The sequence below is a fragment of the Oncorhynchus kisutch genome, linkage group LG4, assembly GCF_002021735.2.
Source record: "Oncorhynchus kisutch isolate 150728-3 linkage group LG4, Okis_V2, whole genome shotgun sequence".
Classification (NCBI taxonomy): domain Eukaryota; kingdom Metazoa; phylum Chordata; class Actinopteri; order Salmoniformes; family Salmonidae; genus Oncorhynchus; species Oncorhynchus kisutch.
In genome coordinates, this window is record NC_034177.2 from 82,370,177 (window position 1) to 82,384,583 (window position 14,407).

General features: G+C 42.6%; 1 protein-coding gene across 1 annotated transcript in view; it reads right to left on the reverse strand.

Annotated features, from left to right (window-relative positions):
• LOC109879053 (leucine zipper putative tumor suppressor 2 homolog) overlaps positions 1-13,181 on the reverse strand; it is a 78,783-nt gene extending 65,602 nt beyond the window's left edge. The window contains exon 1 of the mRNA XM_020471242.2: positions 12,788-13,181. The gene's annotated coding sequence lies outside the window, so the exon portion shown is untranslated. The remainder of the gene's footprint in view (positions 1-12,787) is intronic.
• Between the last annotated feature and the right edge of the window lie 1,226 nt (positions 13,182-14,407).

The window sequence follows — 14,407 nt, forward strand, 5'->3', positions numbered from 1 at the left end:
CAATCAGACCAGCAGCGTTACCAACTCTGATCCATACACTGGATTAAAACATTAAAACAGGCCTTGAGACTTTAGAACATAAAACAAATATATTTTTACAGTGTCACAACTTAACCCTATCTCGGCCCTCTCACTCCCCCATTAACTCTCTTTCTTTCTCTCATCCTGTGTCATCTCTCTCACTTGCTCTCTCTGCCAGCAGCTTTCACTGATGCACTGTATCCTCTGTCACTTTCCATGCCTCCTCTTCTCTCTCTCTTTCTCTCTGCCCCTTCTCCCTCATTCGTTCTCTTTCTCTCTGCCCCTTCTCCCTCATTTTCTCTCTTTCTCTCTGCCCCTTCTCCCGCTCTCTTTCTCTCTGCCCCTTCTCCCTCATTCGCTCTCTTTCTCTCTGCCCCTTCTCCCGCTCTCTTTCTCTCTGCCCCTTCTCCCTCATTCACGCTCTCTTTCGCTCTGCCCCTTCTCCCGCTCTCTTTCTCTCTGCCCCTTCTCCCGCTCTCTTTCTCTCTGCCCCTTCTCCCGCTCTCTTTCTCTCTGCCCCTTCTCCCGCTCTCTTTCTCTCTGCCCCTTCTCCCGCTCTCTTTCTCTCTGCCCCTTCTCCCGCTCTCTTTCTCTCTGCCCCTTCTCCCGCTCTCTTTCTCTCTGCCCCTTCTCCCGCTCTCTTTCTCTCTGCCCCTTCTCCCGCTCTCTTTCTCTCTGCCCCTTCTCCCGCTCTCTTTCTCTCTGCCCCTTCTCCCGCTCTCTTTCTCTCTGCCCCTTCTCCCGCTCTCTTTCTCTCTGCCCCTTCTCCCGCTCTCTTTCTCTCTGCCCCTTCTCCCGCTCTCTTTCTCTCTGCCCCTTCTCCCTCATTCACGCTCTCTTTCTCTCTGCCCCTTCTCCCTCATTCACGCTCTCTTTCTCTCTGCCCCTTCTCACGCTCTCTTTCTCTCTGCCCCTTCTCACGCTCTCTTTCTCTCTGCCCCTTCTCATGCTCTCTTTCTCTCTGCCCCTTCTCCCTCATTCACGCTCTCTTTCTCTCTGCCCCTTCTCCCTCATTCACGCTCTCTTTCTCTCTGCCTCTTCTCCCCACCCTCTCTCTTCCTCTCCCTCTGTGTGTGTTAGACATGATTTTTCCTTGGACGGTGAGACACTAAAACAACTGGGGATGGCATGAGAAACAGACCGAGAGTTTCCTGCCAAGACTCTGGGTATGAGCGGGAATGAGTAGGGTGTCGAATCAAAATGCATCTTTTGACCAATAAAATAATGTGTTAATTGTGTATACACTCCTCTAAGAAACCCTACGGTCTACAGCTCATGTCTCTATCATCATCCGGTCCAAACTTATTGGAGTTTGTACCTTTGTAGGATTATCAAAATTAGGGCAACTAAATCAATGAAGGCCTGAAAAAACAAGTGGCGATTTTACGTTGAATTTACATTCGTTGACAACTCAACTAAATGCAAATCAAAACTAGAAGTTGAACTGTTCCCAGTGGGTTATCATTGAACTCGTCATCTTTCTTCTCAAATCCAGAGGGCATAAAACAATATAGAGGTAAGATAGATATCGATTTTGAGACATGACATTTAGTATTTTCATATTTTATTCTATGCTGTCCAAATTGATGCAAAGTTCCTGTTTTTCCACAAAGATTTCTCACAAAAACAGGCATATCTCTGTGAAATGTAATCGGAGCACACCACAAGCTTTTTTATTTTCAAAGCCTTTTACATTTAATTCAGCTCATGTCATGCTGACTTATCTATTTGCAACCCATGGAAACAACTTGGAAGACGACAAAATGTAAAATCCCCAAAAGTTTAGACGAGGAAGCTGCACCGCTCTGTCAACAGAGCTCAGTGCTTTTTATCAGATGTATTAGGTTATGAAATATGACTTCTAGGATATAATATTAATGATGTCAGAGAACGACCCCACTGAACGATTCAGAACAGATATTTGTCTTGGTAAAATGTATTCTAGAACAGAAAGTGAAACGTCATCATCAAGCACGTTTTCATCAACTGTGGGCAGAGTGGGTGGACACCCTAGAATGTGTGTGTGCTCGTGCATTCCTATTCATGTGTGCGTGAGTGAGTGTGTGTTTCCAAACAGGGTGATGCCAGTAGGGTTGGTTGGGGGATTCAGAAACTCCACACTGAAACAGCTGTGTAGTCAGAGGCAGACAGCAGCTCAGCACACTATTACCCAGCATTCCTGCTCCAGAGACTCACAGCAATCTGAGGGAAGACAGCTGAAATGGCGACATAATCCTGGAAATATGATGAGAAATTTGTCCATAGCTTTTTGTCAATGATTAAAGACAATAAACACTTTGTAGCAAATCTCAAAAAGAAGGAATGTCAAGTAAATCATCTTATTCCCACTGGGCACAGACGTCAATTCAATCTCTATTCCACGTTGGTTCAACAACGTTGATTAAACCAGTGGGTGTCCAGTGGGTAGACAGACACTTTCCCACTGATATAAAAAGAACAGACTTGACTGAGTAGGCCATGAAATTGACATTATTTCCTAAGAGATGAAAGCCTTTGAAACAGGGTAAAAATAGCCTCATGTTCTGCATGTTTCCAGTATGGATTATTTGTCAACAACAGGGTTCAGATATGGCTGAAACGTAACATATTATACTAAATTAAGTGTCTTGGATGTATATACATACAGAAAAGGAAATGCTCTGAGACCAGGTTGATGAGTCATGTGAGCTGAGCTTCAGATGTGGGACTGTAGTTGGAAACAATTTTTCCCTCCCACTAGCTTTGGTTTGTAGCAGAGTGACAGGGAGGCTCCAAGATGGCAGCTTGAGCCCATGCTAATCCCAGCTCTGCATACCAACTTTTGAAAGATAGTGAAAAGTGTATTATTTTGAACTACCAAATGAATGAATGGATGATTTTAAGATTATATTTTTCAAAAATGTCACAGCGCACTGACAGAGAGAAATCTTATCGCTACCTCCTCAGCTAGAAATGCTCAGGCGTCATCCAATGTCCTTATACTATACTGGCTGACAGACTCTGACACTTACGGTGTCAGACAAGGATTTTCCTTCTTTGCCTGTAACCCCAAGCAAACCTCCAGCTTCCAAGAAAGGCATGTTTGAACTGGGCCCTGATGCCGCTGCCAATAACAATGTTATCGCCACTCTTTTCCAGGCTCATCAATACCAGGTCTGATGTCATATAGAGTAAATGGTCGGCGGCAACACAATGAAAATTCAGGGCTTAAAAAAACAGTTGACTTTGCATGTATGAAAATCCACGATGTTAAGAAGGTTGCCCACAATGACAATTGTGTCGGAATAGAGGAGGGAAACATGGACTTGTGTCAAAGAAGAATTGCCAAACTTGAAAACTACTCCAGACGGTGGAATCTGAGACTGTATGTCGTTCCCGAGGCAGATGGGGAGAACGTGCGGCAAGAGACCCTCAAAGTCTACCAAGCTGTCCTGCCTGAGGAGAAGGCTAAGAAAGCAGATGTTATCGACACTGTACATCGCCTCGGCACGAGAAGGCAGGGTGACTCCAAGCCCAGAGGTGTCATTCTCCAGTTCACATCACGGATTTACAGGCATGCCACATGGAAAGCAGCACAGAAATCTACCTTCCTACATGACAACAACCTGTGGTTTGCTGAAGACCTCTCGAAAGCAGACAGAGAAAGGAGAGAGAAACTATGGCCAGCTGTGGAAAAAGCACGAAAAGAGGGGAAAGCGGCTTACCTCATCGGAGGGCTTTCATCAACGCATCCGAAATCAGCCTTCCCCCTTGAGGACTATCATAGACTGTGCCTGATGATCACAAAGGCTACTTAGATAAGCTGCCTCTGATGTGAGCAGATCTCACTCCCGGCTCTAAGGTGATTTAACTTTCATTCTAACTGCACCGGACTACTGTAGTAATGGATATTTAATATTATATCTTTCTCTCACCTTTGCTATTTTTACCTGCAGTATAGGCAGTGAGCTCTTTGTTGTTTCTTGGTCTGGAAGTTATCTTTGTTATGCTTAAACTATTCTCACTGAATCGATATGTTGTGCAAGGCTGGTTTCTTTTCATTTTTACTCAATTTGCGATTGTTGTTTAGCTCGTAGTGCTTTCTGGAGATCTCAATGGAGAAATGATTCATGGCTCTCATGGTTTTGAATGCTCTGCTGGAGATATCACTCTAAGAATCATTTCAACGGAAGTATTTTGCACTCCGACTGGGTCACTTTCTTTGTCTTGTTATCAACATTATTATTATTATTATTACCAACATTTATGGGTTTAATTCCTAACTTTACTTGATATATGTCACGAATACCACCGAAGGTGTCTCCCCTTCCTGCTCGGGTGGCGCTTGGCGGTCGTCGCCGGTCTATTAGCTGCCACCGATCCCTTTTCCCTTTTCGTTTGTTTCTGTCTATTTGTTTTCACCTGTTCCTTGTTGGGGTTTTGGGATGGGTGTTATTAAGTTTGTTTAGCCCGCTGTTGTTTGTGCGGGCTTGTGGTTATTCTACGTTAGTGGTGTTTGTGTACTTTTTGGTTTTCGCTGTCTGGTATTTTGGTGGTTTTGGGGTTGTTGCGCCTGTGTTTTGGGCTTCACCCATGTTTGTACCTGTTACTGTGCTTGAGGACATTAAAGCATTTTTTCCCATCTACCTTCTGCTCTCTGCGTCTGACTCCACACCCATCACTCTCCCGACGTTACAATATAGCTTTGGGAACAATACAATTCAACAATTAAATATTAATGGTCTCATCACAGATGCTCCCAAATGAATCTCTATCGTTAGTTGCAACTTCAACAGGAATTGATATATTTCCAAGTATTGTGAGGTGTCCTCAACACTTTGACTCTGAGGGATATGAAATCAGTTGGGGACGCTGAGCGGGAACTGTGTGATGACCCTATTATAGTTGAAGATGTAATTGATTCTATTCAATACCTTAAACATAATGTGTCTCCTGGGACTGATCTGCTGAGGTTGACAAAACCCTTTCTCAACAGTTAACCCCATGTCTGTTGGATGTCTTTTCTGAAGCATCACAAATAATGCTCTCCCTCCCAGTTTGACTCAAGGTCTCAAGAAAGACTTGTTTCTCCTCGATAATTGCCGTCCAATCTATCTGCTCAATAATAACTACAAAATATTAGCCTCAATATTTGCAAAAAGTTTGAAGGCAGCATTGGACTGAACTATAGAGGAGACCCAATCTGGCTTCATGTTCATGAGGAATAGACATATCAAATCAAATCAAATTGTATTGGTCACATACAGTTGAAGTCGGAAGTTTACATACACTTGGGTTGTAGTCATTAAAACTCATTTTTCAACCACTCCACAAATGTATTTTTAACAAACTATAGTTTTGGCAAGTCGGTTAGGACATCTACTTTGTGCATGATACAAGTAATTTATCCAACAATTGTTTACAGAGATTATTTCACTGTATCACAATTCCAGTGGGTCAGACATTTACATACACTAAGTTGACTCTGCCTTTAAACAGCTTGGATAAATTCCAGAAAATGATGTCATGGCTTTAGAAGCTTCATATAGGCTAATTGACATAATTTGAATCAATAGGAGGTGTACCTGTGGATGTATTGCAAGGCCTACCTTCAAACTCAGTGCCTCTTTGCTTGACATCATGGGAAAATCAAAAGAAATCAGCCAAGACCACATAAAATAATTGTAGACCTCCATAAGTCTGGTTCATCCTTGGGCGCAATTTCAAAACGCCTGATGGTACCACGTTCAACTGTACAAACAATAGTACGCAGGTATAAACACCAAGGGACCACGCAGCCGTGATTCCGCTCAAGAAGGAGATGCATTCTGTCTACCAGACATGAATGTATCTTAGTGCGAAAAGTGCAAATCAATCCCAGAACAACAGCAAAAGACCTGATGCTGGAGGAAACATGTACAAACTTATCTATATCCACAGTACAATGAGTCCTATATCAACATAACCTGAAAGGCCTCTCAGCAAGGAAGAAGCCACTGCTCCAAAATCGCCATAAAAAAGCCACTGCACATGGGGACAAAGATCATACTTTTTGAGAAATGTCCTCTGGTCTGATGAAACAAAAACACTATTGTTTGGCCATAATGACCATTGTTATGTTTGGAGGAAAAAGGGGGAGGCTTGCAAGCCGAAGAACACCATCCCAACCGTGAGGCACGGGGGTGCAGCATCATGCTGTGGGGGTGCTTTGCAGCAGCAGGAAATGGTTCACTTCACAAAATAGATGTCATCATGAGGATAGAAAATTATGTGGATATATTGAAGCAACATCTCAAGACATCAGTCAGGAAGTTAAAGCTTGGTCGCAAATGGGTCTTCCAAATGGACAATGACCCCAAGCATACTTCCAAAGTTGTGGCAAAATGGCTTAAGGACAACAAATTCAAGGTATTGTAGTGGCCATCACAAAGCCCTGACCTCAATCCCATAGAAAATGTGTGGGCAGAACTGAAAAAACGTGTGCGAGCAAGGAGGCCTACAAACCTGACTCAGTTACACCAGCTTTGTCAGGAGGAATGTGCCAAAATTCACCCAACTTATTGTGGGAAGCTTGTGGAAGGCTACCCGAAATGTTTGACCCAAGTTAAATGCTATCAAATACTAATTGAGTGTATGTAAACTTCTGATCCACTGGGAATGTGATGAAAGAAATCAAATCTGAAATTAATAATTCTCTCTACTATTATTCTGACATTTTGCATTCTTAAAATAAAGGAGTGGGGAAATAAAGCAGTGGGGAACTGACCTCAGACAGGGAATTTTTACTAGGATGAAAAACTGAGTTTAAATGTATTTGGCTAAGGTGTATGTAAACTTCCCAACTGTTCACACGGTTAGCAGATGTTAATGCGAGTGTAGCGAAATGCTTGTGCTTCTAGTACCGACAGTGCAGTAAATATCTAACAAGTAATCCCCAACAACTACCTAATACACACAAATCTAAAGGGATGGAATAAGACTATGTACATATAAATATATGGATGAGAGATGGCCGAGTGGCATTGGCTAGGTGCAATAGATGGTATAAGGTAAAGTATATACATACGAGACGAGTAATATAAGATATGTTAACATTAATATAGTGCCATTGTTTGTTTAAAGTGACTAGTGATCCATTTATTAAAGTGGACAGTGATACGAGTATGTAGGCAGCAGCCTCTCTGAGTTAGTGATAGCTGTTTAGCAGTCTGATGGCCTTGAGATAGAAGCTGTTTTCAGCCTCTCTGTTCCAGCTTTGATGCACCTGTACTGACCTCTCCTTCTGGATGGTAGCGGGGTGAACAGGCAGTGGCTCGGGTGGTTCATGTCCTTTATGATCTTTTTGGCCTTCCTGTCTTGGAGGGCAGGTAGTTTGCCCCTGCTGATGGTTTATGCAGACCGCACCACCCTCTAGAGAGCCTTGTGGTTGAGGGCGGTGCAGTGGCCGTACAAGGCGGTGATACAGCTCGACAGGATGCTCTCGATTGTGCATCTGTAAAAGTTTGTCAGAGTTTTAGGTGACAAGCCAAATTTCTTCAGCCTCCTGAGGTTGAAGAGGTCGCAGTTGCACCTTCTTTACCACACTGTCCGTGTGGGTGGACCTTTTCAGTTTGTCTGTGATGTGGACTTAAAACTTTACAACCTTCTCCACTACTGTCCCTTCGATGTGGATAGGGGGGTGCTCCCTCTGCTGTTTCCTGAAGTCCACGATCATTTCCTTTGTTTTGTTGACATTGAGTGAGAGGTTATTTTCCTGACACCACACTCCAAGTGACCTCACCTTCTCCCTATAGGCTGTCTCGTGGTTGTTGGTAATCAAGCCTTCTACTGTTGTGTTGTCTGCAAACTTGATGATTGAGTTGGAGGTGTGCATGTCCAAGCAGTCATGGGTAAACAGGGAGTACAGGAGGGGGCTGAGCACGCACCCTTGTGGGGCCCCAGTGTTGATGGTCAGCGAAGTGGAGATGTTGTTTCCTACTTTCACCATCTGGGGGCAGCCCGTCAGAAAGTCCAGGAGCCAATTGCACAGGGTGGGGTTGAGACCCAGGGCCTTGAGCTTAATGATGAGCTTGGAGGGTACTATGGTGTTGAATGCTGAGCTGTAGTCAATGAACAGCGTTCTCACATACAGTGGGCAGTGTGATGGCGATTGCATCGTCTGTGGACCTGTTGGGGTGGTATGCAAACTGAAGTGGGTCTAGTGTGGCAGGTAAGGTGGAGGTGATATGATACTTGACTAGTATCTCTAAGCACTTCATGATGACAGAAGTGAGTGCTATGGGACAGTAGTAATTTAGCTCAGTTATCTTTCCTTCTTAGGTATAGCAACAATGGTGGGCATCTTGAAGCATGTGGGGACAGCAGACTGGGATAGAGCGATTGAATATGTCCATAAACTCACCAGCCAGCTGGTCTGCGCATGCTCTGAGGAATTGCCTATGTGTAACGGCTGTCGTCGGTGGAAGAAGGAGAGGACCAAAGCGTAGCGTTGTAAGTGTTCATCGTATTTAATGGAAAAAAACTGAACACTGAATAACAAAGAACCAACCGAAACAGTTCTGTCTGGTGCAGACACACAAAGACTGAAAATAACCACCCACAAAACACAATAGAAAACAGGCTACCTAAATATGGTTCTCAATCAGGGACAACGATTGACAGCTGCCTCTGATTGAGAACCATACCAGGCCAAACACAGAAATAGAAAATCATAGAAAAACTAACAGACTGCCCACTCCAACTCACGCCCTGACCATACTAAACAAAGACAAAAACAAAGGAACTAAGGTCAGAACGTGACACTATGGATGCTGTCTGGGCCAGCAGCCTTGCAAGCGTTAACATGTTTAAATGTCTTACTCACGTCGGCCACGTCGGCATATGATTGTGAGGTATTCTAGGTCACCACCCTTATGTATATACTGTATTCTATCATATTCAATTGTATCTTAGTCTATGCCGCTCTGATATTGCTCACCCAAATATTGATATATTCTTCATTCCATTGCTTTACTTTAGATGTGTGTATTGTTGTGAAATTATTAGATATTACGTGTTAGATATTACTGCACTGTTGGAGTTAGAAACACAAGAATTTCGTGACACCTGCAATAACATTGGCTAAACACATGTATGTGACAAATAACATTTGATTTGATTTGACTCTCCAATTGGAAAATGTGTTCATCCTTGCTCCCTCAGAACATGAGATCTATACGTGCTTTATTTCAAAAGGATATTGTATCTATTCCTTATGTCACAACTTACTGGAATACATTTGTCAAGAATATCTGTTTTAAAAAAAAGTCTGGTTATAACTACGCAAATACCTGCTTGTTAACAAGGTCAAAGAGGTCTCAGAAGACCTCTCAGAAGAGGTTTCAGAATGATCCATAAGTATGACCCTGCAAATCATTACCTGAAGAAACTCAAAAAAATACATTAACATTAACTGTGCTTTTTGTGTTGAGCATCCAGAAACAGTTTAGCATGTATTTTGGCATTGTCTACACGTAAAGAAATTAAGGCAAGATATTAATAGTTTTATAATTGTTAATAGTCTTGATGACTTAAAAAAATATATTTATGGGAGAATGTGCTGCTCGGTTTCCTTAACTATAATAAGGACAAAGACAAATAATTTGACCTCATCAATCTAATTGTGCTAATTGAAAAATGTCATACTCATGAATGTAAATTCACTAATAAAAACACACGTGTTTTCTATAAGGAATTCGAGCAGTACATTAAGACCATTCTACACTTTTCTAATAAGAAAGCTGTTAAAACAATCAATACCTGTGTCTTTTAAGGAATTTGTATAATCTGTCATTTGTTGCACCCCCTATCCCCTCATTGTCTGTTTGTATACTTATTGTATGTATACTGGTGTTTCTTCAACAAAAACTAAAAACTAAAAGACTTATAAAAATAATGATAATATATATACAGTGGGCTCCAAAATGACTGGCACCCCTGACTGGCAATGCACAAACAATATAATTATAGAGATAAACTCAAAATACCAACATGTGAGAAATACTGTACTTTATTCATGTTTCAATGGAACCAACCAAAATCATACAATTATTTAATACAAAATACATTTCACCAAAATCAAGGTTTCATAATTATTGGCACTCCTCATTTAGTACTTAGTGCCACCACCTCTGGCAAGGATGACAGCATGGAGTCTTTTCCTGTAATGTTTGACAAGGTTAAGGAACACATTTGGAGGGATTTTGGACCATTCCTCTATGCAGATGCTTTGAAGATCCTTCACATTCTTGGGTTTGCGCTTATCAACTGCCCTCTTCAACTCAGCTCACAGGTTTTCCATTGGACTTGAGGTCCGGCGACTGAGATGGCCAAGGCAGAACATTGATTTTGTTGTCACAGAACCATTTCTGTGTGTATCTTGAGGTATGTTTTGGGTCATTGTCTTGTTGGAAAGTCCACATACGGCCCAGCCTTCTGGCAGAGGCAACCAGACTGTGAGCCAAAATTGCCTGATACTTGGTAGAATTCATTATGCCATCAATCTGGAATTAAAACAGCCCCAAAACATCACTGACCCCCTCCATATTTCACCGTGGGTATGAGGTGCCTCTCCTTGTATGCATCTCTGTTTCATCGTGGGTATGAGGTGCCTCTCCTTGTATGCATCTCTGTTTCACCGTGGGTATGAGGTGCCTCTCCTTGTATGCATCTCTGTTTCACCGTGGGTATGAGGTGCCTCTCCTTGTATGCATCTCTGTTTCACCGTGGGTATGAGGTGCCTCTCCTTGTATGCATCTCTGTTTCACCGTGGGTATGAGGTGCCTCTCCTTGTATGCATCTCTGTTTCATCGTGGGTATGAGGTGCCTCTCCTTGTATGCATCTCTGTTTCATCGTGGGTATGAGGTGCCTCTCCTTGTATGCATCTCTGTTTCATCGTGGGTATGAGATGCCTCTCCTTGTATGCATCTCTGTTTCATCGTGGGTATGAGGTGCCTCTCCTTGTATGCATCTCTGTTTCATCGTGGGTATGAGATGCCTCTCCTTGTATGCATCTCTGTTTCATCGTGGGTATGAGGTGCCTCTCCTTGTATGCATCTCTGTTTCACCGTGGGTATGAGGTGCCTCTCCTTGTATGCATCTCTGTTTCATCGTGGGTATGAGGTGCCTCTCCTTGTATGCATCTCTGTTTCATCGTGGGTATGAGGTGCCTCTCCTTGTATGCATCTCTGTTTCATCGTGGGTATGAGATGCCTCTCCTTGTATGCATCTCTGTTTCATCGTGGGTATGAGATGCCTCTCCTTGTATGCATCTCTGTTTCACCGTGGGTATGAGATGCCTCTCCTTATATGCATCTCTGTTTCATCGTGGGTATGAGATGCCTCTCCTTGTATGCATCTCTGTTTCACCGTGGGTATGAGATGCCTCTCCTTGTATGCATCTCTGTTTCATCGTGGGTATGAGGTGCCTCTCCTTGTATGCATCTCTGTTTCACCGTGGGTATGAGCTGCCTCTCCTTGTATGCATCTCTGTTTCATCGTGGGTATGAGGTGCCTCTCCTTGTATGCATCTCTGTTTCACCGTGGGTATGAGGTGCCTCTCCTTGTATGCATCTCTGTTTCACCGTGGGTATGAGGTGCCTCTCCTTGTATGCATCTCTGTTTCACCGTGGGTATGAGGTGCCTCTCCTTGTATGCATCTCTGTTTCATCGTGGGTATGAGGTGCCTCTCCTTGTATGCATCTCTGTTTCATCGTGGGTATGAGGTGCCTCTCCTTGTATGCATCTCTGTTTCCATGCCAAACATGCCGATGCTGTATGTGACCATAACATTCAGTTTTGGTCTCATCTGACCAGAGCACCTTCTTCCAGTCATAATTTAAATGACGTTTGGCAAACTCCAAGTACTTGCATCTGTGTCTTGGGGTCAGAAAGGGCTTTCTTCTGGCAACCCTTCCAAAGAGCCTGTGGTTGTGGAAGTGGCGTCTGATGGTGCTTTTTTAAACCTGGGTACCCCAAGATGCCACCAAGGCCTGCAATTCTATCACAGTGATTCTTGGGGATTTTGTTGCTTCTCTCACGATCCTCCTCCCTATCCTGGGGGGCAAAATGCATTTGCATCCTCTACCGGTGAGGTTTTCAACTGTTCCATATCTTTAGCATGTTTTAATAATTGCCCTGACAGTGCTCAGTGGTATATTCAATCGTTTGTGGACCTTCTTGGAGCCATTACCAGATTTATGAAGTTCCACGAACATCTGTCTCTTTTAAACTGCCAGTTCTTTTCTTTTCTTCATGGTGTTGGATGACAAAGGGATATTGCATGCGTGTTACCTCATTTTTATACCCTAGTGAAAAAGGAAGTGATGTAATGGCTCAATATAGTTCCTTAACACTTAGATAAACTTAAATAAGTGGAATTTAATTCCTGGTTTAATTTTGGTAGATTTTAACAATAATATTTAAGGGTTCAATTAATTGTGAAGCCTTGACTTGGAGGACATAGATTTTTTATTAAATCAATAAATGATTTTGTTGGGATCCATTGAAACATTAATAAAGTACAGTATTTTTCACATGTTGGTATTTTGAGTTTCTCTCTATAATTATATTGTTTATATTTTTTAAATATTGTTTGTGCAGTGCCAGTCATTTTGGAGCCCACTGTATAGAGGACTTATATGTAGGACTTCATGGATAAACAACATTTTATGCAGAACAGGATCAATCGATTCCATGAACACAATTTGAAAACCTTGTTGACAGTTTAGTTCCATTCAAGAAACTCACCTCTCAATCTAATTCTGGCAGAGAACGTCCGAGGAACGACTATTTCCAGATGTGTCTTGGTTGAAATAAGTAAGTTGTTTCCTTGATATAGCTTAAAACCGTACAAATCCAGTCTCTGTTCGTTGACAGGCCTATTTCCTATACATTTTTCCTTCTTTCACGAGAAGAAACTCAGGCTTCCCCCCTCATCCTTCTCACTCTTCCTCTTGTGTCTGTCGCAAACACGTGGAAATTTCCGCTTGGAAAATAAACAGGCTCGTCAAGTCCTGTTCTCTCTTTATGTTCTCTCTTTATGTTCTCTCACACGCACAGTATCCCAGCCCCCACCGCCCGGTCCGCGTGCGTGCAAACGTTCAGCACCACCCGCAGACAGAGGGAAACGAACGGAGCATCGCGGGTGAACTTTCTCCTCTTGTCGGGGCTCGACCGCTTATCTGAAGCGACAAGGTTTATGACCGGTGAGGGGAGGAGGGGACCAGAGAGCGTTCGTAGGGGGTATTCCGACGGCCGGTATTCCGTTTTTACATAATTTTACTGTCGAGCGCTTTGCTTCAAAGTTCATGTGTCCTTTGTCATATAAATAGTGTTTAATCTAGCGCTTGTGTTAACCTACAATGCAACATAGATCAAATTGTGGTGTGTAAAATGTCCCACTTGGCTGGTCTCTCACTGTCTGAGATCTCTTTAGTCAGACACTTGAGTCAGAGGATCCTAACTGGGGGAGAAACCCTTCCAAGGGTCATCCTATCCCCTCACTAACTAACCTGTATAAACTAAAATGTTCATTCCTCTAAGCACTACCTGTCTGACAGCTTTGAAACGGGACCTGTTATTGTGTTTGAATGGGTTCATTGTCAGGGATGTGTCAAGAATATAACATGACTGATACCTGAGACCCTGGTCACTGTTGAACTCTAACTCTGGCTCACTTCATTTTCAATTCAATTTAAGGGGCTTCATTGGCATTTTAAATGTCATATTATGTCTATACAGATGATGTGCAAATAGTTCAAATACAAAATAAATATAACTCTCTCTCAATTCATGTCAATTCAAAGGGCTTTATTTGCATGGGAAACATATGTTTACATTGCCAAAGCAAGTGAAATAGACCATAAACAAAAAATGACATAATCTATCAGAAATGAACAGTAAACATTACACTCACAAGTTTCAAAGGAATAGACATGTAATATTATGGCTATGTACAGTGTTCTACTGATGTGCAAATAGTTCAAAAAGGGAACACAAGGGGAAATAAATAAACATAAGTATGGGTTGTATTTACAATGGTGTTTGTTCTTCACTGGTCGCCCTTTTCTTGTGGCAACAGGTCACACATATTGCTGCTGTGATGACACACTGTGGTATTTCACCAGATATGGGAGTTAATCAAAATTGGATATGTTTTCTAATTCTTTGTGGGTCTGTGTAATCTGAGGGAAATATGTGTCTAATATGGTCATACATTGGGCAGGAGGTTAGGAAGTGCAGCTATGTTTCCACCTCATTTTGTGGGCAGTGTGCATATAGCCTGTTTTGTCTTGAGAGCCAAGTCTGCCTCTCTCAATAGCAAGGCCATGCTCACTGAGTCTGTACGTAGTCAAAGCGTTTCTAAAT